Source organism: Chiloscyllium plagiosum, chromosome 6, assembly GCF_004010195.1.
Source record: "Chiloscyllium plagiosum isolate BGI_BamShark_2017 chromosome 6, ASM401019v2, whole genome shotgun sequence".
In the NCBI taxonomy this organism is placed as follows: Eukaryota; Metazoa; Chordata; class Chondrichthyes; order Orectolobiformes; family Hemiscylliidae; genus Chiloscyllium; species Chiloscyllium plagiosum.
Window position 1 is genome coordinate 100,424,850 of NC_057715.1, and position 22,050 is coordinate 100,446,899.

General features: G+C 42.3%; 1 protein-coding gene and 1 non-coding gene across 4 annotated transcripts in view; both read right to left on the reverse strand.

The window, feature by feature from the left end:
- LOC122550880 (phospholipid-transporting ATPase VD-like) overlaps positions 1-22,050 on the reverse strand; it is a 178,579-nt gene that overhangs the window by 39,925 nt on the left and 116,604 nt on the right. The window lies entirely within an intron of this gene.
- On the reverse strand, positions 21,052-21,133 carry trnaa-ggc. Its single transcript has one exon. It is a non-coding gene; the product is annotated as a tRNA-Ala (tRNA).

Genomic DNA, 22,050 nt, shown 5'->3' on the forward strand with positions numbered 1-22,050 from the left:
ATGCATTAATAAATATTGGATTTGTCAGCGTGAACTACATCACATCTCAAAGCTCTCTTGCCCCGAGCCTAAAGCTTGTGGGGTCATCGTCCACTTCAAAGACTTGAATGGGAGAATCCACAGATGCTGCCAAGTCTTCTCTTGCATTTTCTGGTTTAATTTCAGATTATCAGGAGTCATAGAATCCCTGCAGCATGGAAAGAAGCCATTCAGCTCCTCAAATTTGCACGGACACTCCAAAGAGCACACCACCTAGACACAATACCCCCCTCCCAAATCTGTAACCCTGTATTTCTCAGGGCTAATCCACCTAGCCTGCGGAACCCTGAACACTATTGGGCAATTTAGCATGGGCAATCCAACTAACCTGCACATCTTTGGACTGTAGGAGGAAACTGTAGTAACAGAAGGAAGTCCACTCTGATACAGGGAGAATATGCAAACGCCATTCCAAGGGTGGAATCAAACCCAGGTCCCTGACACTGTGAGGCAGCAGTGCTAACCACCCTGCCAACCCATGACAACTTTGGAGCAATTGAAGGACATTTTTGAACTGCAATCACTGTTGTACTGTAGTAGATGTGGCTGTCATTTTGCGCACAGTCAACTCGGTGGAATGGTCTTCAGTGAGTCAGTGTGGATTCGATGGGCTGAATGGCCTGTTTCCATACTGTAGGGATTCTATATTTCTATGAAAAAAAGCAATTGTCAAGAAAGGTACTACATAAATGCAGACCTTCCTTTTATTATTCAATATAATGCCACTTGCACTTATAAAATCACCTCATACTGAAGAATCATTTGTTTATCCTGCAGCTCTTCTCAATGCCCTGAGGTCAGTTTGTCAGTTTTTGATAAGTTGGTCAGGGTTGGGCAGGAGGAAAAAAAAGTGATCATGATTGAGGAATTCTTCCTACAATCCCCTGAACAGTCAACTGAGAAGCACCACTAATGATGTCCGCTGAGGTATTTGTTACATTTACTGACATCCCCTCTTCTGCGGAAGATGGCCCAGATTATTAATAACCACAAAGGTGGCTTTTTGAGCAAGGTAAACCTTTCAATTTTTGAAGAAAATATGAGCCAGATCTGAGATTTTTTTAAAGAAAGTATAATTTGTTTACACATATACAGTCAGTGAAAACATTCATTGCCTATTTCAAAAACATTGATATCAAACCTTAATAATCATGTTTCTGTCAAATCATAAAACACATTTTCCTTTGATCCAAATACAATGGATATACTCATTCAATATTAATATGATAATCTGATACTGCAACTCCAGAAAAAGCCGCCTATACCATCCATCAAAGTGGCTTTAATAAACAGAAAAAAAAATTCTTAAGTCAACCAAAATATTTTTTAAGCCCATTATGAAGCAATATAACATAATAGCTTTTTTAATCGGGAATGGCATCAGAGTTACAATGTCATTATGACAGGGTTAGTGGTGGTGGGGGGGGGGCGAGGTAGGGTGGGGGGAGGTGGTACCTGCAGCCTCTAATTTTGGCCTCTTGCACATTCTTAACATTAAGATGGTTATTCCTTCAGTTGTCTTGATCCCACACCTCACCACTCTCTACCTCCCCTTGCTGCTTAAGACACTCTTTAAAGCCAACCTCTTTGACCAAGCTTTTGGTCACTTGATAATAATATCATCTTATGTATCTCAATGTCATACTTTCATTTATAATTCCTTTGTAAAACACTTTGTTCTTGTTGATCAAGTGGCCACATTTGTTTTTTTTTAATTACCTTTCATGAAACTATCCCTTTTATAGGGAAACTGGTGAATTTTGCATATTCACATCAATACACTTTGCAGAGGTAGTATGATCCTTGTTTAATGTTTCCATTCTCCTGTGGTCATAAGGTCTTGGTTATGTGACGATATTCCAGGCTCAATGTGTTTTGGATTTAGTCCCAACAGGGCCTAAATTAGCTTAACTGATAACTGAGCACTACAAACTCTGAGGAGGTAATGCATTAAACTGAACCTTCCATCTCAAGCTCAAGCTAAAGTAAATCACAACACATTTTGAAGAAAACAAAGGGAATACTGCTGGTGTCCTGGATACAGCATGTGTCCCTCAGCAAAGCTCTCTAAAAACAAATTGCTTGCTGATTTGCAACTTCTTCAGTGAGCCATTGGAGAGTTCTTCCATTAGAGAGAGATGACTGGTGGTAAGTTTAATCTGAGGGTCACTACATCTCAGGCAAGAGACATGGTGAGACTTTCAAATTGACTACAGCTGTACAGGAACTGGACCTGTACTTTTGGTGTCACACTGCATCACAAATCAGCTATCCAGTCAATTGAGCTAACCATCCCCTATATTTCCCCACATAACATCAGTGACTCAACTTCAAAAGTGCTTACTCAGCTGAGAGGTGTTTTGAGGCCTCAGTATAAATGAAGCTGCTTTTTGGTGTATTGTGATTAAAGACAGCAGTCCAATTGCCACCCTAATTGAGATCAGCTAATTCAGTTGTGACTGAAGACCAAACTTGGCATCCATTTGATTGTAGAATTCAATTAAATGCTGTAAAGTGTGATTAAAAACTTGGTCATTAAAAACATTTGCTGCAAGGATTAGCTGTCTTCGAAATTAAAAGTATAGTATTTGCTATCCCCTAGAATTAACAACCCTGCTTCTGGTAGTTAACACCTAGAAATAATCAGGGATGGGCAGCATTGTGAACTTTTTGTCTATTTGTTCTCAGATATTTGATATAAGCACACTTTAGGCTTGCTGTTTGTCTTTAATGCAACTATTAACTCTTACAACTGGCTAGCAGATTTCCTAGATTTGTGTCATGCTGCACAAAAATACCTGACTGTCCAAGGCAGCTGTGGTGTTAATTAGTCCCAAGGGAACTCTTACACACACAATTGGCTCCTGGCTAATTAATGTCTAGATTAGAGTGGTGCTGGAAAAGCACAGCAGGCCAGGCAGCATCCAAGGAGCAGAAAAATCGACGTTTCGGGCAAAAGCCTTTCATCACGAATGTTTCCTGATGGAGGGCTTTTGCCTGAAATGTCGATTTTCCTGCTCCTCGGATGCTGCCTGACCTGCTGTGCTTTTCCAGCACCACTCTAATCTAGACTCTGATCTCCAGCATCTGCAGTCCTCACTTTTGCCTTCCTGGCTAATTAGTTCCTAGCTTGCTGTAGGCATCACAAAAATACATAATGGACCATAAACAACACCCTTACCAGTGAGATCCTGAACTAGTAATTGATAAAACAAAACTATCTTAAGATATTTGGCTTTAAGTCGTAGTCCTTCAGTTTTAAAAAAAAACTTACATGGCATGTAGGCATTGCTGACTGGGCCACAATTTATTGCCTATCCCCAGTTGCCCTTGAGTAGTAGTGAGCTACACTCTGAAACTCCTGCAGTCGATTTAGTGTAAGACTAACTACGTGACCATTATTAAGGGAGTTCCAGCTTTTTGACTCATCGACAATGAAATGTGACAAAGCTGACCTTGGCATTTATTTTCAGAGAGGTTGTAAATGAAAGGGGTATGGCCTGTTCTCCCAGCTCAGCTTTTCTCTGGTTTGGTTTGGGTTTTAGTAGTAGTGTGGGAAAACGTGCTAGGCCCAAAGAAGCAGGTCCAGGCTGGTCCTATCTCTCTGACTTGTCTCCTGTAAGAACTTGTGTTAGAGTTTACTTTTTGCGCCAAGGGGTGTGTACGGGTGTTGCTGCAAGTATTTGGAACAGCATCATTAAGTTGGGATGACCTGTTAAGTTTTCAGAGAGATTAAGTTATTCGGTATTTTGTTTTCTGTTCTTTGTGTTTCATTCAGTAATATTGTAAATTAACTCTGTTTTGTTTAAAACTAAGTGGTTTGACAGCTGCATCTCTCCTGGAATATCCACTTTACACCTGTTCAAAACAACTCGCAAAGTTAGGGCCTGGGCTACAGTGCTGGCCTGGTCCATAACAGAAGGAACAGTAATATATTTACAAGTCAAAATGATCAGTGGCTTGAAGAGGAACTTGCAAGTGATAGTGTTCCCATATATCTACTGCCCTTGTCCTTTCAGATGGTGGGGTTGTGTCTTTGGAGGCACTGTCCAAGGACCCTTGGTGCATTATTGTAGTGTTTCCTACAGATGGTACACAGTGCTGCTCCTGAGCATTAATGGTGGTGGAAGTGAATGTTTGTGGGTATGGCGCCATTTGAGAGGACTGCTTTCTCCTGGATGGCATCGAGCTTCTTGAGTGTGCTTGATTGGCGTGCTATTGCATTTCTAACCCACTATTATCTGTAGAAATTTGAGATACCCTTCCCAAAGAATAGATATGTCCACTAGGCCAGATGGGATTTATCCTAGGATTCTCTGGGAAGCCAGGGGGGAGATTTCAGAGCCTGTGGCTTTGATCATTTTATGTCATCATCTACAGGAATAGTGCCAGAAGAGTGGAGGATTGCAATTGCTGTCACCTTGTTGAAAAAGGGGAGTAGAGACAACCCTGGTAACTATAGACCAGTGAGCCTTACTTCGGTTATGGGTAAAGTTTTGGAAAAGGTTACAAGAGATAGGATTTATAACTTTTTAGGGGCATTCAACACAGTTTTGTGAAGGGCTGGTCATGCCTCACAAACCTTATTGAGTTCTTCGAGATGGTGACTAAACAGGTGAATGAGGGTAAAGCGGTTGATGTGGTGTATAAGGATTTCAGTAAGGCATTTGATAAAGTGTCTCATACTAGGCTGTTGCACAGCATACATGGGATGCTGTGGGATGTTCAGCATGGGATTGAGGATGAATTAGCATTTTGGATCAGAAATTGGCTAGCTGAAAGAAGACAGAGGTGGTGGTTGATGGAAAATGTTCATCTTGGAGTTCCATTACTAGTGGTGTACCGCAAGGATCTGTTTTGGGGCCACTGCTGTTTGTCATTTTTATAAATGACCTAAATGAGGGCATGGAAAGATGGGTTAGTAAATTTGCGGATTACACTAAGATCGGTGGAACTGTGGATAGTGCTGAAGAATGTTGTAGGTTACAAAGGGACATGGATAAGCTGGAGCGCAGGACTGAGAGGTGGCAAATGTAGTTTAATGTGGAAAAGTGTGAGGTGATTCACTTTGATACAGTTGTTAAGAAGGCCTACGGTATGTTAACTTTTATTGGTAGAAGGATTGAATTTCAGAGCCACGGGGTCATGCTGCAGCTGTACAAAACTCTGGTGAGACCGCACTTGGAGTATTCTGGTCACTGCATTATAGGAAGCATGTGGAAGCTTTGGAAAGGGTGGAGAAGAGATTTACTAGGTTGTTGCCTGGTATGGAGGGAAGGTCTTATGAAGAAAGGCTGAGGGGCTTAAGGCTGTTTTTGTTAGAGAGAAGAAGGTTGAGAGGTGACTTAACTGAGACATATAAGATAATTAGAGGGTTAAATAGGGTGGACAGTGATGGCTAGCATGAGGGGACATAGCTCTAAATTGAGGGGTGATTGGTATAGGACAGATGTCAGAGGTAGTTTCTTTCCTCAGAGAGTAGTAGGGTCATGGAACGCACTGCCTGCAACTGTAGTAGCCTCATCAACTCTAAGGTAATTTAAATGGTCATTGGATAAACATATGGATGATAATGGAATAGTGTAGGACAGATGGGCTTCAGAGTGGTTTCACAGGTTGGCACAACATCGAGGGCTGAAGGGCCTGTACTCCGTTGTAATGTTCTATGTTCTATATTCTAGAATTGGGGTAGCATGGTGGCTCAGTGGTTAGCACTGCCACCTCATAGCATTAGGAATCCAGATTCCATTCCACCTTAGTGTGAAGTTTGTCTGATCTCTCTGTGTCTGCATGGGTTTCCTCCCAAAGTCCAAGGATGTGCAGGTTAGGTAGATTAGCCCTGGGAAGTGTAAGGTTACAGTGATTGGATGGGATGCTGTTGGAGGGTTGGTGTGTGCCAAATGGCCTGCTTCCACACGGTAAAGACTCTATGAACAATTAACTTAAGTTTTGAGTACTACTAGGAAAAGCTGAATTTTGTCAAAGCTTTTTACCCTCATGAGGATAATTCACAAGAAAGCCAATGCAATGGAAAGACAACATTTATACCTGAGAGGGGAGCGCTGAATGAATAGCATGGATGCTGATTGGTCAAAGCATTTCCACAAAAATTGCATTGATCTTGACTAAAAACAGTTAATGGACAAGCAATGTTTACATTTTAAGATTTTAGAATGAATCTTCTCAGGACCTCATAATACATCTGTGCACAATGCATTCAGAATGGAAGAATTAGAATAGAATAGAATATCCTTTATTGTCACGTGTACTCAAGTACAGAAGTACAGGAGTACAGTGAAAAGTTTTACAACGTCACCTCTTATGGCGTCATCTTGTGTACAAGTACCCAGGTCCAAACCTGAAAAATGTGTTACTGGAAAAGCGCAGCAGGTCAGGCAGCATCTAAGGAGCAGGAGAGTTAACGGTTCGAGCATAAGCCCTTCTTAAGGTCCAAAGCTTAGATACAAAAGAAGAATAGAAAAGGAAAGGTACTTGCATTACTTTACCATGTTTAAAAAATAAGTTACAAATAAGACATAGTTAAAGGGTTGACATTACAGTCAGATTTAAAAAAAAACAAATAAACATTGCATTGCAGTAGCTGAGCACAGTGGCTTCCAAATGTGATCTGACCGCCCACACCAGAATCCAGTCCAACAACTGTCCCTGCTCCAAGCTCCCAGTCCACTCTGCGCCAGCTCTCTGCTGCTCCAAGGTAAGTTTTTTCCGAGACTGCTTTTGAATTCGAGCGCAGTCAAGGCATTTTTGGAGATAAAATACCACATGCATTTACTACAAATATCAACCTTTTTCCTCAAGGCATTAGACGCCAAGGTAAAACCAAACCAGGCATCTCAAGTTGAAGCCAGAGCCTTTGAAAGGAAGTTGCCCAAGTTTGGACAATGCTGTGACGGGACTGCAATTCAATAAGCAGAAAAGCAATCTGTATCAACTCATTGATTGTCAGTCATTACCCAAAGGGACAGAACCTTTGTCATTGCTAGACATCATTCACTCTGTCATCAGACTGTAGGAGTCATATTACCTGTGTGATAATGCCAATTAATGCGTTGGGTTGTTAATGTGCAACTTTGATAAATAAAGCCTGATTCTGTATGCAGCAGTCAAGACAAGTGTTACAATGTTCTTCATCTGATCTTAAACACATAATTGTCAATACACGGCAATTCTACTAGTGCAAGTTAAATTAGTTTTCCTCAGTTGTATTTTTGTGTCACGCCATGTCTTCAGCCTCCTGAGTGAGACCAGGGTTAATTGCTAATTTCCAACTGAGCTGCAGTGTAATTTCAATATTCACATCAGTCACCTTCTTTGAGTAATTTTTATGTAGAGGTGACTCAGAGCCCAAATTACAATTTCACCATGAAATAACTAACCTGAAGCACAAACAAAGGATTAAATTTTTCAACAGAGCTATCTTTCTTCCTCTGTACAGGATATGGATGTCACCAGCAAGACTTTGCTTTGCTCATCCCAAGTTGACTTTGAACTGAATGGCTTGCAAAGCCATTTCAGAAGGCAGTTAAGAGTCAATGTTGGTGTGGAGTCACATGTAGGGTAGACATAATTCTACAGCATAGTCAAAACTCTATGGTCCAATCACCAAAGGACCTGGCAGAGCTATGCACAGATTGGCACAAATCAAGAACATAGAGGCAGTCAGCTGTCATTGGTAGAATCACTTTGAGGTCCTCCACAACAATGACTTAGTCTTTTACGTGGGTGTCCTTGATCACATCAAAGAGCATGTTCCCCATCACCATCTCAGCAGAACAGAAGGTTGAAAAGATCATGCAACAACTGTGAACCAGTGGGCCATCAGCGCAAATGGAATATCCGTTGAATTAGTGTAGAGATGCACTCTTGGCACAAAAACAGCTAGAAGCTGGAGAACATACTAGAAAATGTCCGAGATGCCATAATTCATGAAAGCCTCTGTTAGGAGGTCTTCAAACCACAGGGAGGAAGCAGTTGTGAACATTATTCAGAACAAAGCAGCCTGCTAATTTGACACCCTATCGAACACCATCCATATTCACTCCCTTCACCACTAACACACAGTAGCAGCAGTGTGCACCATCTACAAAATGCACTGCAGTAACTCACCAAGGCTCCTTCACTGGCATATTCCAAATTGTCCTGTGGTAGCTTCCCTCCTTAATGCCTAAAACTCAAACACATCTTCCAAGTGAAAACATGTTTTACTTGTTCTCATTTCATTCTAGTCTACTGCATTGCTACTCACCACCTGGCCTCTTTTACATTGCTGAAAACTCACACAGACTGATTTGTGGAACACCGCTCTCTGTTTCTAAGAATGACCCAGATCTTCCATTTGCCATTTCAAGGAACCATCTTGTGCTGCCAAGCTTACATTTCTCTCCTGGGCCTGCAACAATATTTCAGTAAAACTAAATGCAAGTTGGAGAGACAATACCTAACATTTCGAATGGACAATTAATAGCTCCCAGACCTCAACGTTGTGTCCTCCATTTTGATTACACCACCCTCCTGTCTTGTTTGTGTCTTGTCGGTTTTGCTCTTAGCAGAATGGACCAACTTTCTCCTTTTCACGTCTATTATTCACACCTATTTTACATCTCTATTCCTCCTTTACCACAGTTAGCATTTCCATTGTTCTTTGGGCATTCTCAAAGCCTGTTTCACTTCCTCCTCCTCCTCTTCTGTTAAAAACATATAAACCATCATTTTCCAGCTCCTTTTAGTCCTAAAGATGAGTAATGTCTGACTCTGAACATTAATTCTGTTTTTGTCTCTCCACAGGTAGCACCACGTCTGCTGAGTTTCTCCAGTATCATCTGTTCTTATACCAAGAGACTGGTTCAATAGCATCAATATTGACTGAGCTGGATGAACACTCATAAGGACCTTGCTGGGTCTGGAGTAAGTTGTGATGGAACCAATGAAAGGGGAAAGTCTTCAGAAAGGTCAACCTGAAAGGTTAACTCTGTTTTCTCTCTATGGATACTGCCAGACCTGTTGAGTCTTACCAGCAATTTCTGTTTCCGTTTCAAATTTACAACATCTACAACTCTTTGTTTTTTTTGAAGACGGAAAATTGTACTTGGGCTCATCCTCACCAGTCTGTCTGCTGCTAACGCATCCATCCATGACAGTATCAGAGGAGTGACTAACATGTGCCTTTCAGCGTCAAAATCCTAGTTTCACATTGAGATTGCCCTGTGCAGTGTTGTGTGGCATTCATACTGTACTAAATGGTCCAGAGTTGGAACAAATTTAGCAACACAAAACTGGACATCTATGAGATGTTGTGGATGATTAACAGCAACAGAACTGTATTCAACCAGAGTCTGTAACCTCATGACTTGGTGTATCTCCACTCTTCCATGACTTGCAGGTTGAGAGGAGAAAGTGGGGACTGCGGATGCTGGAGACCAGAGTCGGAAAGTGTGGGCTGAAAAAGCACAGCAGGGCAGGCAGCATCTGAGGAGCACGAGAGTCAATGTTTCAGGCATAAGCCCTTCATCAGGAATGTGGTTGGTGAGGTTGGCGGGGTCGGGGAGGGAAAGGGACTGAAAGATAAATAAGAAGTGGGGTGGGGCTGGGTAGAAGGTAATTTGTAAGATGACAGGGAGAGGCAGGTGGGGGAATTGATGGTAATAGGTCAGTGTGGAGGTTGGAGCGGGTTAGGTGGGAAGGAAGATGGACAAACCAGACAAATTATTACCCTGTAGGTCTACTCAGTCATTAGTAAAATGATGAAATGGGTTGTCGGCAATGCTGTTAAGTCAATGTGGCCTGTGAAACACTAAATGTCCTCTGGCACATTATGGTTCCTAGTCTAAGCTTTGGACTTGCTTTGGTTCAGATGGGTAGTTTTAGCTTCATGACTACTATCTGGATTTGCAGATTTGCAATATTGTCATTGCATAGGGCTCACAGACTGATTTCTCCTCTAGTGGTGAGCATCATCCTAATATGAAGCCCACATGTTTCCTTCAAGGGTTCCATTTTTGGATTGTCACTGGATGTAACTTTATGCAGGTCTGAGATGCTCACGATACTGCAAGAAATAACCTGTGCCTGTCTGGCACTTTAGACCCGTTCTCTCATTCTGCTGACTTCATTGCAGTAGTTAGAAATTACTTTTCTTCTTTGAATTTGACTTTGCCAACCTGATATAAGTTGTAGATTAAATCCTCAGAACCTTCATCTGACATCTCTTCAGTACCCACACTTGATTTGCCACCTGTGGCAATCATTTCTGTGGATTTTATCAGCTTCTTTATTTTCTTTTTTCACTAAACGCTTGTGTGCAACATGATTTAGCTTATTGTAGTTCGAACATTTTCTCCCAATATTGGACAAGCCTTCTTTGTTTTGTCTGGTGACTCCTGCACAAATCAATACGTGTCATCCTGCCTTTATCTTCTACTGAACCTTCTGCAGATAATAGTTGCTTTTCTTCCCATGGTTGAGCTCGAAAGGTCTCGCAAGTTTTTCAACATCATGGATCGGTTTGATCCCCTTCTCTAAAAACATTAGACAGGTTTTGGCTGCCCCTCTACACTGTGGAGCAACTCCCATGCACGTGCTGGAGCTGTTGAGTTACACACTCAGATCTTCTGTAGATCATAGAACCCTGGTAGTGTGAAAGGAAACCATCTGGCCCATCGGGTACATGCTGACCCTCTGACGAGCATCCCACCCAGACCTACCCCCTCTACCCAAAAGCCCTGCACTTCCCATGACTAATCTAGCTAGCCAGCACATCCCTGGACATTATGAACAACTTCGCATGGCCAGTCTATCCAACCTGCACATCTTTGAATTGTGGGAGGAAACTCACGCAGCCAGAGGAAACCCACACAGACACAAGAGGAATGTGCAAACTCCACACAGGCAGTTGCCTGAGGCTGGAATCAAACTCGGGTCCCTGTGAGACAGCAGTGCTAACCACTGAGCCAGTGTGCAAACATTTTCTCTGGCTTCTTGCGGCTTTCAGCAGCTCTTTCTTGGGCTCCTCTTTTACTAGCTGTGCTTCTGTACAACTCTTAAACACTGCAATCTCAGCTCTCCTCAGGCACCATATTGGTAGCTCGAAGGACAACAGTCTCGCTTGTGCCTCATCTTTATTGGACCAGTTGTAAATGGCTGCCTGCAGTGAGTGCCCCATCACCAAGGGGACTACAGAGCACCAGCTACCACATGGTCCCAAGTTCAACCCACATGCAGTCAACTGGAGCTTTATATTACAAGAATTTCTAATCTCAATTCAATTATTTTTAAAATGCTTTCACAGGATGTGGTGTTGCTGGCAAGGTCAGAATTTGTTGCCAATTCCTAATAACCTGTGAGATGAGTGGGCCTACAAGGCCATTTCAGAAGCCAGTTAAATGTAGGGGCTGGAGTCACACATTGGCTGGAATTCTGTCCCTTAAGGGCATTCATAAACCAGGTGGGTATTTGCTACAATTGACAGTGGTCACATGGTCACCATTAGTATGGCTTTCATTTCCAGATTTTATTGATTCAAATTTCATAACCTGTGATGATTTGCACTCATGGAACATCATGTTGGGGCTCTGTATTTCAAAGTTGCTACACCAGCATCTTCCCAAGATTTCAAATTACCACACAGTAGGATTTGAATTCATGTCTTTTAGGTCAATCAATCCAGAGCCAGTCAATTATTCTGTAAATAAAGTGACAGCCACCTTATCACGTGTAGACCAGGGTGTAGGGGAACACATCTTTGGATGAAACCAAGCTTGAAAGGGAAAAGGTTGAGGATCTCAGCTGAGTTGGGAAAGTAGGTTGAGAAAATGGTTAAAAAGGCATGTGGTGCTTGGGCTGTGTATGCACAGGTAAACACTATATGAAAACAGTGGAGCAGAAATGCTACCAAGGTTTGGAGAATCTTTAAAACATTGGCTCAGCTTAAAATATCAGGTCCAATTCTGGACTTCAGGAATGATGTGAAGCCTTAAGAGATAGCGCAGTAAATGTTTGCAAGAACGGTTACAGGGATAGAGGACTTCAATTTGAAGGTTAGGTTGGAGAAGCTGAGACTGCTCTCCTTAGAGGACAGAAGATTGAGAGGAGATTTGATTGAAATGTTCAAAGTCACTGTGGTCCAGAGAGAGTAAATCAAGAGAAGCTGTTCCCATTATTGGAAGCATTGTGAACTGGAGGACACAGATTTAAGGTGATTGACGAAATGAACCAAAAGATGCCCTGAGGAAATGCTGTTTTCTAAATTGTGTGATCAGGATCTGATTGCTCAGCTTGAGAATGTAACAGAGGCAGATTCAGTCGTGGCTGACTTAGTTGCAGCTTTCAAAAGGGAATTACATAATCTCTTTAACAAAAGAAATCTGCCAGGTTCGAGGGGAAAGTTGGTCACAAAGGACGAGCAGAATTTCTCTTGAAGAAAGCTGCTGGGCCAAATAGTCTTTGTCTATTCTCTAAACATTCTGTGGTTCCATAGGTCTATACCACATAAATCAAATTTCTTAATCTATTTTACCGTAAACAAAATTTAACTCACTGATGCCTCATTGGCGCTAATTCATCTAACCACCTGCCTAGCACGGTAACAGGGACAAATCCCTCCTCCCCACGCCTATGGAAAATGTAGGTATTTTAATGGATTTTCAGTGCCAACTCTCTGAATAAGGAATTTATCTTTGAGGCAATGAAGAATTTATAAAAGCTATGCACCTTTGCAACGTTTGTAAATTATTATGTTCTTTTCATATGGGAGATAAATTGAAAAATGGTTTGCCATTAAATAACTTTGAATTTTTTATCATCTACCTTTGAGAACTAAGTTATAACTTGTGCATAAACATGATGTGTAAACATTATACATAAACATTATAGTTACTTAGTTTTGTGTTATTAAACAGTAAATATTAACATTCATTTCTGCTGTCAATCTTTTCATCACATGTTTGTGTCAGCGTTTCTTTCATTAATAATTGTCATGTTCACACTGAAAATGTGACGCCGCTTGTTAAATCTTCCACCTTATAACACCACAACCACTAGGTGGTGCTGTATTCATAGAGTCATAGCATGATACAGTCAAAAAGTGTGGCGCTGGAAAAGCACAGCCGGTCAGGCAGCATCCAAGGAGCAGGAGAGTCAACATTTCGAGCATCTTCCTGGTGAAGACCTTATGCTTGAAATGTCAATTCTCCTGCTCCTCAAATGCTACCTAACCTGCTGTGCTCTTCCAGCACGACATGTTTTGACTCTGCTCTGCAGCACCTGCAGTCCTCACTTACTCCACATAAAGACATACAGCATAGAAACAGCCCTTCGGTCCATCATGTCTGTGTCAATCAACAAACCCTAAGCTACACTAATCCTATTTACCTACTCTTGGTCCATTGCCTTTAATACCCCGGCATTTTAAGCGCTTATCAAGATGCTTCTTTATTGTTGCGAAAGTACCTGCCTCCACCAACCTCTCAGATACAGTGTTCCATATTTCTACCACTCTCTGGGTGAAGAATGTTTTTCTCATATCTAAACCACTTACTCCTCACCCTAAACTTGTGCTGTCTGGTCTTAGACACGTCTGCCATGGGGAAGCGATTCTCCGAAACTACTCTGTCTATATAGAACATAAAACATGACAGTGCACTATAGGCCTTCCGGCCCTCAATGTTGCATCAACATGTGGAACCAACATCTCTCATAATTGTATATACCTCAATCAGATCTCCCCCCCCCCTCGGTCTCCTCTGCTCCAAGGAAAACAAACCCAATCTATCCAATTTCTCCTCATAACTGAAACTTTCCATTCCAGGCAACATCCTGGTGAATCTCCTCTGCACCCTCTCCAGTGGAATCCATCCTTCTGATCAGAACTAGCACACAGTACTCCAGGTGTGGTCTCACCAGGGCCCTGTACAGCTGCGGAAGCACCTCTTTGCTTCTATACTCAATTCCTCTTGTTATGAAGGCCAGCATGCTATTAGCCTTCTTCACTACCTGCTGTACCTGCATGCTTGCCTTCATTGACTGGTGTACAAGAACACCCAGATCTCTCTGTACTGCACCTTTACCTAAATTGATTCCATTGAGGTAGAAATCTGCCTTCCTGTTCTTGCTACCAAAATGGATAACCATACATTTATCCACATGAAACTGCATCTGCCATGCATCTGCCCACTCACCTAACTTGTCCAGGTCACCCTGTAATCTCCAAACATCCTCATCACATTTCACCCTGCCACCCAGCTTTGTATCATCAGCAAATTTGCTAATGTTATTGCTGATACCATCTTCTATATCATTAACACATATTGTAAAAAGCTGCGGTCCCAGCACAGATCCCTGCGGTACCCCACTGGTCACTGCCTGCCACTCCGAAATGGAGCCGTTTATCACTACCATTTGTTTCCCATCAGACAACCAATTTTGAATCCAATCTAGTACTTTGCCCCCAATACCATGCACCCTAACTTTGCTCACTAACCTCCTGTGTGGGACTTCATCAAAAGCTTTCTGAAAGTCCAGGTACAATACATCTACTGGATCTCCCTCGTCCAAATTCAGAGTTACATCCTCAAAAAATTCAAGAAGATTAGTCAAGCATGATTTCCCCTTCATAAATCCATGCTGACCCTGTCCTATCCTGTTACTACTATCCAGATGTGCAGTAATTTCATCCTTTATAATAGACGCCAGCATCTGTCCCACCACTGAGGTCAGACTAACTGGTCTATAATTACCTCCTTTCTCTCGCCCACCTTTCTTAAAAAGTAGTATAACATTAGCCACCCTCCAATCCTCAGGAACTGAATTGACAGAATGGTTAAAAAATTGTCATTTTGCCTTCGTTGCTCAGTCCTTTTAGCGTAGGAGTTGGTATGTTATGTTGAAGTTGAATAGGACATTGTGTGAGGCCTCTTCGGGAATACTGTGTCCAGTTTTTGTTGCCCAGTAACAGCAAGGAAATTATTCAGCTGGTGTAGGTTTAGAACAGGTTTACCAGCGTATGGCTAGTGGGGAAGGTTTATATTATAACAAAAGGCTGGATAGGCTGAGAATATTTTCACTCGCGCACTGGAGGTTGAAAGGCCACCCAAGAGAAATTTATAAAATTTGAAAGTCCGGCTAGAGTTAACTGTAACTGTTTTTTCCCAAGGAGGACCACTTCAAGACGAGAGGGAAAATGTTTAAAGTGAAAAGCGGGATTTAAAATAAGACATGAGAGGCTTTTATTAACAGAGGATAGTTTATGTGTGCAATTCACTTCCTGAGGCAGTGGTAAATGAAAGTACATTTACAATATTTACAGGATATTTGGATCGATAAATGAATTAAAAAGTTTCAGTGGGATTAACAAAAGCTATTCATTCATTCCTAATCCATTTTGTATTGCCTCGCGGGAAGTTCAGAATCAACCACGATATTATGGATCTGGAGTCACATACTAGCCAGACCAGATAGGTATGGCAGTTTCCTTCCCTATCAGGCATTAGTGAATCAGATCTACAACAACTGATTCAACATCGTCATTAGACTCCAGGTATTTATTTAAATAAAATCCCTGCATCTACCCAGTTTGAACCCGTGTCCACAGAATTATATCTGGACATTCATATTAACAATGCAGTAATAATATCACAAGGGCATTATTAACCTTCAATTGTTACAAGAGCCGTCACATGCGACTCGTTTAGTTTGTCATTATGTGCAGTATGAGCTGGAACGAGTGAAAGGCCTGTTTTCATGCTGTGTGAGTCTATGACTTTGACGCAATGAAACTGGCAGCTGGTTTGGATTAACAGCAGTGTTGGCAGTTTTATTGATCTCATTCTGGAATATGTAATCTTGCTGGTTACTCTGGAGGTTCTTCTGCTCATTGAGCCCATCCCATACACGGGACTGTTGAATAGTCTGTCCCCAGTTTGACTGGGTAACTGAGTTTCCACTTCAGCAGGTAATTGAATCCCGCATTGCTCTGGTTTCTCTGTGATATCGGTGTCCTTTTATCTACCCAGGATGAACGATTGGTTCAAATCATGTCCACGCAGACGAAAGACCCGTTGTTCATGTTGTGAATGTGTTTTTATTCTTCTCGATATACCCACAGGGTGTGAATTTCGCTGGTCAGGACAACATTTGTTGTCCATCCTGATTCGCTGCTGTCACGCTGCATGAGAGACACGGAATCGATCCCAATCTCATGTGACTGTGTGCAGTTTGCACATTCTCTCTTTGCTTGTGTGAGTTTCCTCCCACAGTCTGAAGGTGTGCAGATTACTGGGATCAGCCATGGGAAATGAAGGGGAACGTAATAGGTATGGAGTAAGGGTCTATTCGGATATGCTTCGGAGGGATGGTGTATACTGGAAGGGCCGAATGGCCTGCTTTCCCACACGGTCGTCATTCTCGGATTAAGGGTCAGCTATGTTGTTCAGATCCTGGAGTCACAATTAGGCAGGATTGGATAAAGATGGTAGCATCCCCTGTATAAGCGACGTACATGAATTGGATTGCAGGAAATTAAAGGCATATTCTCTGTTCCTGAGGTCAGGCTTCCATTCCAGGTTTTATTCGTCGAACTTTGACATTACCAGTTCCATGTGTGAGTCCCCAAGGATGACTAGCTTTTTATATAACCACAACACCACCTTCTCCAGGTTGCAGTATTTATTGGGAACAAGAAGGTGATTCTGAGCTGATGCGAGCAAAAGCAGAGGCCAATGTCAAAACCACTGATCCAAACAGGAAAATGAAAATTCGAACCTTGCCATCCCAAAGTTTAAGTCTCCACACGCTTTAGATGCGCCAATTGGCTGTCTCAGCAACATGTACTGTTTATGGTCATAATATTATAAATGGGGGCAAGTATCCCCTTCCACCCCGCTTTTGACCAGGAGTTGTCCCAACCACGGAAATACATGCGCTTCTCTCCTGTCATTCCATCCCAATTTCCAATTGGATCTTCGTGCATGATTCACACAGTTTCTCTGATTCTGGGTCTGGAACTGGGATTATGTGTGATTGCATGCAGCAGTTGGTACTGCCTTGTGTGGGCAAAGTGATGCTAAACTGTAATGCTACTGAAGCATACGATTCAACAATATTCTGCACTGTCCCAAGAGTTTGGATAGTTTCATTAATCCCATTCTCCAATACTCTCAGTCATGGAATCTCCAGAGTCTCTGCGGACGCTAAAGTTAAAGATTCGGTTCATTCTGCGTTCCCACATGCCTTTCGCTCAGTCCTGATATTGTACATTCTTCCTGACATTTCCTGTACTATCATACTGGTTGCAGTTTGCAAGCGTGGTCTGTGGAATGCTGTAACTGTTCAGTAGATCGTATTTTGCGTTGTGATTGCAGCGACACCGGCTCGAATCCGCATCATACCGGTCAGTTCTCTCAAAGTTTTACTTTTGGTGAAACACGGTCAGAAATTAATCGTTTTTTACAAGATTATATTCTCCGAGGTGATGATCTGTTTTCAATCGAATTTTGTTCTCCGATATTTCTGAATTTCATGTATCAGGATTTAAACCCAAATGTTCTCGAAGATGTCTCTCCCTCGCACGCTCCCTAGTTCTCTTTTCCGTCCCTCATCCCATTTCGCTGAGGCATTGCACAATCTAACATACATTTTCACGTTGATACCATCCAGTCTGTTCCGTTGCACTCACTGTTGCTGGGTGACCATGCCCCAATCTCTTCATTGGAACCTTCAAATCATTCGATCCGTTTGTATATCGTGGCTGTGAGATCAATTCTCTTTTAGCAGCTTTTACTGACATGGACCAGAGATTATTGGAGCGTGAGGTTCAATAAAAGGGCAACAGGGAATAATTGGGGAAAAGAGACTCTGTTGGAAAAGATCCCCCATGAGGGCTTTCTGCGATAGCCTCGTGATATTATCGCTGGATTGTTGACACAGAAAAGTCAGGTAATATTCTCGGTTTACGGGTTGGATTTCCACCACACCACGACGATGGTAGTATGTGAATTCAATAAATGCCTAGAATTAAGATTACTTTGTCTGAAAAACCCATCTGTTTCACTGACGTCCTTAAGGGAAGGAAACTACCGTCCTTATCTGGTCTGGCGTCCACGTGACCCCAAACCGGAAGGCAATAAATGCTGCAGAGCTACCCCCGATGCTGGTACACAATGGAAATATGTTCATTCGGCTCATTGCTAGAATTGTCCAGGGATGTGATCGCACTGGGAAAATTGCAGGAGAGATTCATTCGGATAGAGTTGAGGCAGAAGAGTTTAAGTCATGAAGGGAGACAGGACAAACTGGGGTTGTTTGTCACCGTGCAGAGGAGTTTGTGAGGGGTATAGAAAAGGTAGACTGAAAGAAGCGTTTCCCATCGATGGAAAGAACGATCACAGGGGGGCAGAAATTTAATGAGAGAGACAGAAAGGTTTAAGTAGATGTGTATAAAAGCGGTATAGACCAGCAGGTGTTCGAATTTGGAGCACACTGTCTATAAGGGTCAGAGAGGCAGCAACCCTTATAACCTGAAGGAATATTCAGATGTGAATATGTTTTGCCAATACCGGTAAGGCTATGGACTAAACGAATCGGGTCGTTGAGCAGTAGATTTTTACAAATGCAACCACAACGAGCTGAAGTGTCTCCTTTGAAACTGTCGTCCTCGGTAGTATAGTGGTTAGTGTCACCGTATCTTATGCGGGAGATAGGAGCTCAATTACTCGCTGGGGCATTGTAAATGTTTTAAAACTGTCGCTCCATTTCCAAATGCGGGTTATTAATGCCTGTCCTTCCATTCTCCATGGGACATGTCACAGGAATGACAGTGCTGTAAAAATTAGTGTGAGGAAAGACTGCAGATCCCGGCGAGACAGAGTTCAGTGAAAGTACAAACACGTGACTTCCGCCACCTGCACCTTGTGTCTGTATTGGAATCTAAACCATTTAATAGAAAGAAGGAGGAAGTTGAAGAAGAAACAGGGTAAACCAATTCAGATGTGAGCGCAGAAACATTTTCCGCAGCATCATGAGGAAAACTGACAAACGACTCTGAGAACTAGTGCCTTTCAGAACTGTCAGTTCACAGAGATGTTTTTGTTCCACTTAAGCCCTTACGAAATTGAATAACAATTTAACTAAAGACTTGAAATGTTAGAACACAACAGGCGGTGAGTCACGTGCTGGAAACTGTGTTTACAAGCCAGATGTTTGATGACTCATACTGATATAATAGGCTGAAAGGCCATTCGCCTTGCTCTAAAAAACTCAAAAACTGTCATTTTTCAACTGAACAAAATAGGTAAAAACAAAGTCATCAAGAATAGTTCCAAGCATTGCATATGGCTTCCTTGGTGCGAAAGTGCTGAAATTCAGCTGACTCATTGCTATTTCCCAATGTTGATTTCCAGTCAGGGAAAAAATGTTTGTTGTTCCTTATGGAAATCTTAAATTGAACATGAGTTCCTAACATTACAAAACAGCAAAGGTAGCAGTTCTGTCAGATTCAGTGAAGAAACGCTGAAATCAGTTGCCTTTGCCTGCTGAGATCAGTACTACAAAAATTATCCTTATTGAAACATACAGGTTTTTTTCAAGGATTTAATAAGTTGGATGCAGAAAGTTTGGTTCTGTGACCAGAGCGCCTCATATTGAATGATTTGGAGATGCCGGTTTTGGACTGGGTAATGCAAATTTGAAAATCACACAACACCAGGTTATAGTCCAACAGACTTAATTGGAAGTACTGGCTTTCGGACTGCTGCTCATTCATCAGGTGACTGTAGAGTACACAGATGTAAGGCACAGAATTTAAAGCGGAAGTTCACAGTGTGATGTAATTGAAATTATACATTGAAAAATACCTTGACTGTTTGCTGAGTCTCTGATCTGTTAGAATGACCATGTTAACTTCACTTCTTTCATATGTAAAGTGCAAACCTTTTTATTTTAAAGTTTTATTCTCAGGTGAAATTCAACAACTGGTGTCTGCCCCCGTGTGCTGCTGTCTGTTCCATTATGTTTAGACTGATACTAATTTATAAAAATGAGTTACCAGAGACTGACATGGATTCATGTAGTTTGTGAGCAAAGTACAATGTAACTCTATAAGTACGAATTCACCCCACAAACGTGTGTGTGTGTGTGTGTGTGTGTGTGTGTGTGTGTGTGTGTGTGTGTGTGTAGGAGGGTCTCTGATTGTAGATAGGGCAATGGGATCACCTGTACTGTGACATGAACCCAAGGACACGGCTGAGGCCCTTCCCATGGGTTCCGAATTTAGCTATCAGCCGCTGCGTTGGCACTTTAACTGTTACTTGTACCGAAGCCCGCCCTGGAGGATTGTCATCCGAAGGTCTGAGGTCGAATGTCCTGGACCACTGAAGTGCTGTCCAACTGGGAAGGGGCATGCCTGTCCGTTGATTGATGTACAGTACCCATTCCGTTACTGTATCCTCTGCTCGGTTTCACCAATGTACCATGTCTCAAAGCATCCTTACCTGCAGCATGTTTTTTTTTTAGATTAGCGTCAGTCTAAACATTATGGCACAGATGCAGCACACAGGGACTAACACTATCAACATATTATCTGTGATGACACTAATTGGTAAAGTTCACCTGAGAATGTAACTTTTAAAAGAACGTTTTTCAATTTACATAAGAAAGAAGTGAACCTAACATAGTCATTCTAACAGATGTAAGACTTAACAAAAAATCAAGGTATTTTTCAAAGTTTAGTTTCAGTGACATTACACAGTAACGTTTGGTAATAAATTCTGTATCTTACCACTGTGTACTCCACGGTCACCTCATGAAGGAGCAGCTCTCCAAAAGCTATTGCTTCCATTAAACCTGTTGGATTATGACCTGGTGTTGTGTGATTTTTAACTTCCCATTAGAATTCGGATCCCACAATTAAAACAGAGATGAAGAAGCATTTATTGTCTTAGACAGTTCTAGATCTGTGGACCTTCTTTTAGCAGACGACTGTTGAGGAAGGGTAATTAAAAACAGTGACAAGAGTGGAACTCGAACCCACGCATGCAGAGCACAATGGATTGCCAATCCATCGCCTTAACCTCTCGGCCACCTCGTCACATCTGCAGGATCGCATATGACCTTATTAATAAGTGAATTGCGTAAACTATGCAGCACAGCAGATGTGATAAATAGTACAGTACGGTTCCAAGGCGATGGTCTGACCTCTGGGTTGTGTGGCAAGCGCATTCACATCTGCTCACAGTGATCTGCACAAAAATGAAGAAAAAACTATGTAACAAGGTCTGTTGAATTCTGTGAAGATTTGAAGTCAACGGAATGAAGAACCCGAGAAAACAGGGGGTGTTCGTTCAAGAAAGAGTTGGATAGAGCTCATAACGATAGTGGAATCAAGGGTTATGGGGATAAGGCAGGAACAAGATACCGATTGAGGATTCGATTAGGTTACAGCGTGGAAACAGGCCCTTCGGCCCAACAAGTTCACACCGACCCGCCGAAGCGCAACCCACCCATGCCCCTACATTTACAACTTACCTAACACTACGGGCAATTTAACATGGCCAATTCACCTGACCTGCACATCTTTGGAAACCGGAGGAAACCCAGGCAGACACGGGGAGAACGTGCAAACTCCACACAGTCAGTCGCCTGAGGTGGGAATCGAACTCGGGTCTCAGGCACTGTGAGGCAGCAGTGCTCACCACTGTGCCACCGTGCTGCCCACTGACACTGTGCCGCCATGATCATAATGAATGGTAGTGCTGGCTCGAAGGGCAGAATGGCCTACTCCTGCACCTATTGTCTATTGTCTATTATATTTCCCTTGAGGAATTGTTTTCCAGACTGGAGGAGAGTGCACAGTGCTCAATGCCATTATTCGGAACACCTTTCTTCTGCTCAGATACTTTTGACACGTACTTGTGTACAGGGCAGACAATTTTAAAATCCTAAATTAGGATAAACTGACAATTGAATTCAACAATGCAAAAACCTTGATCTGTATCATTTTCCTGG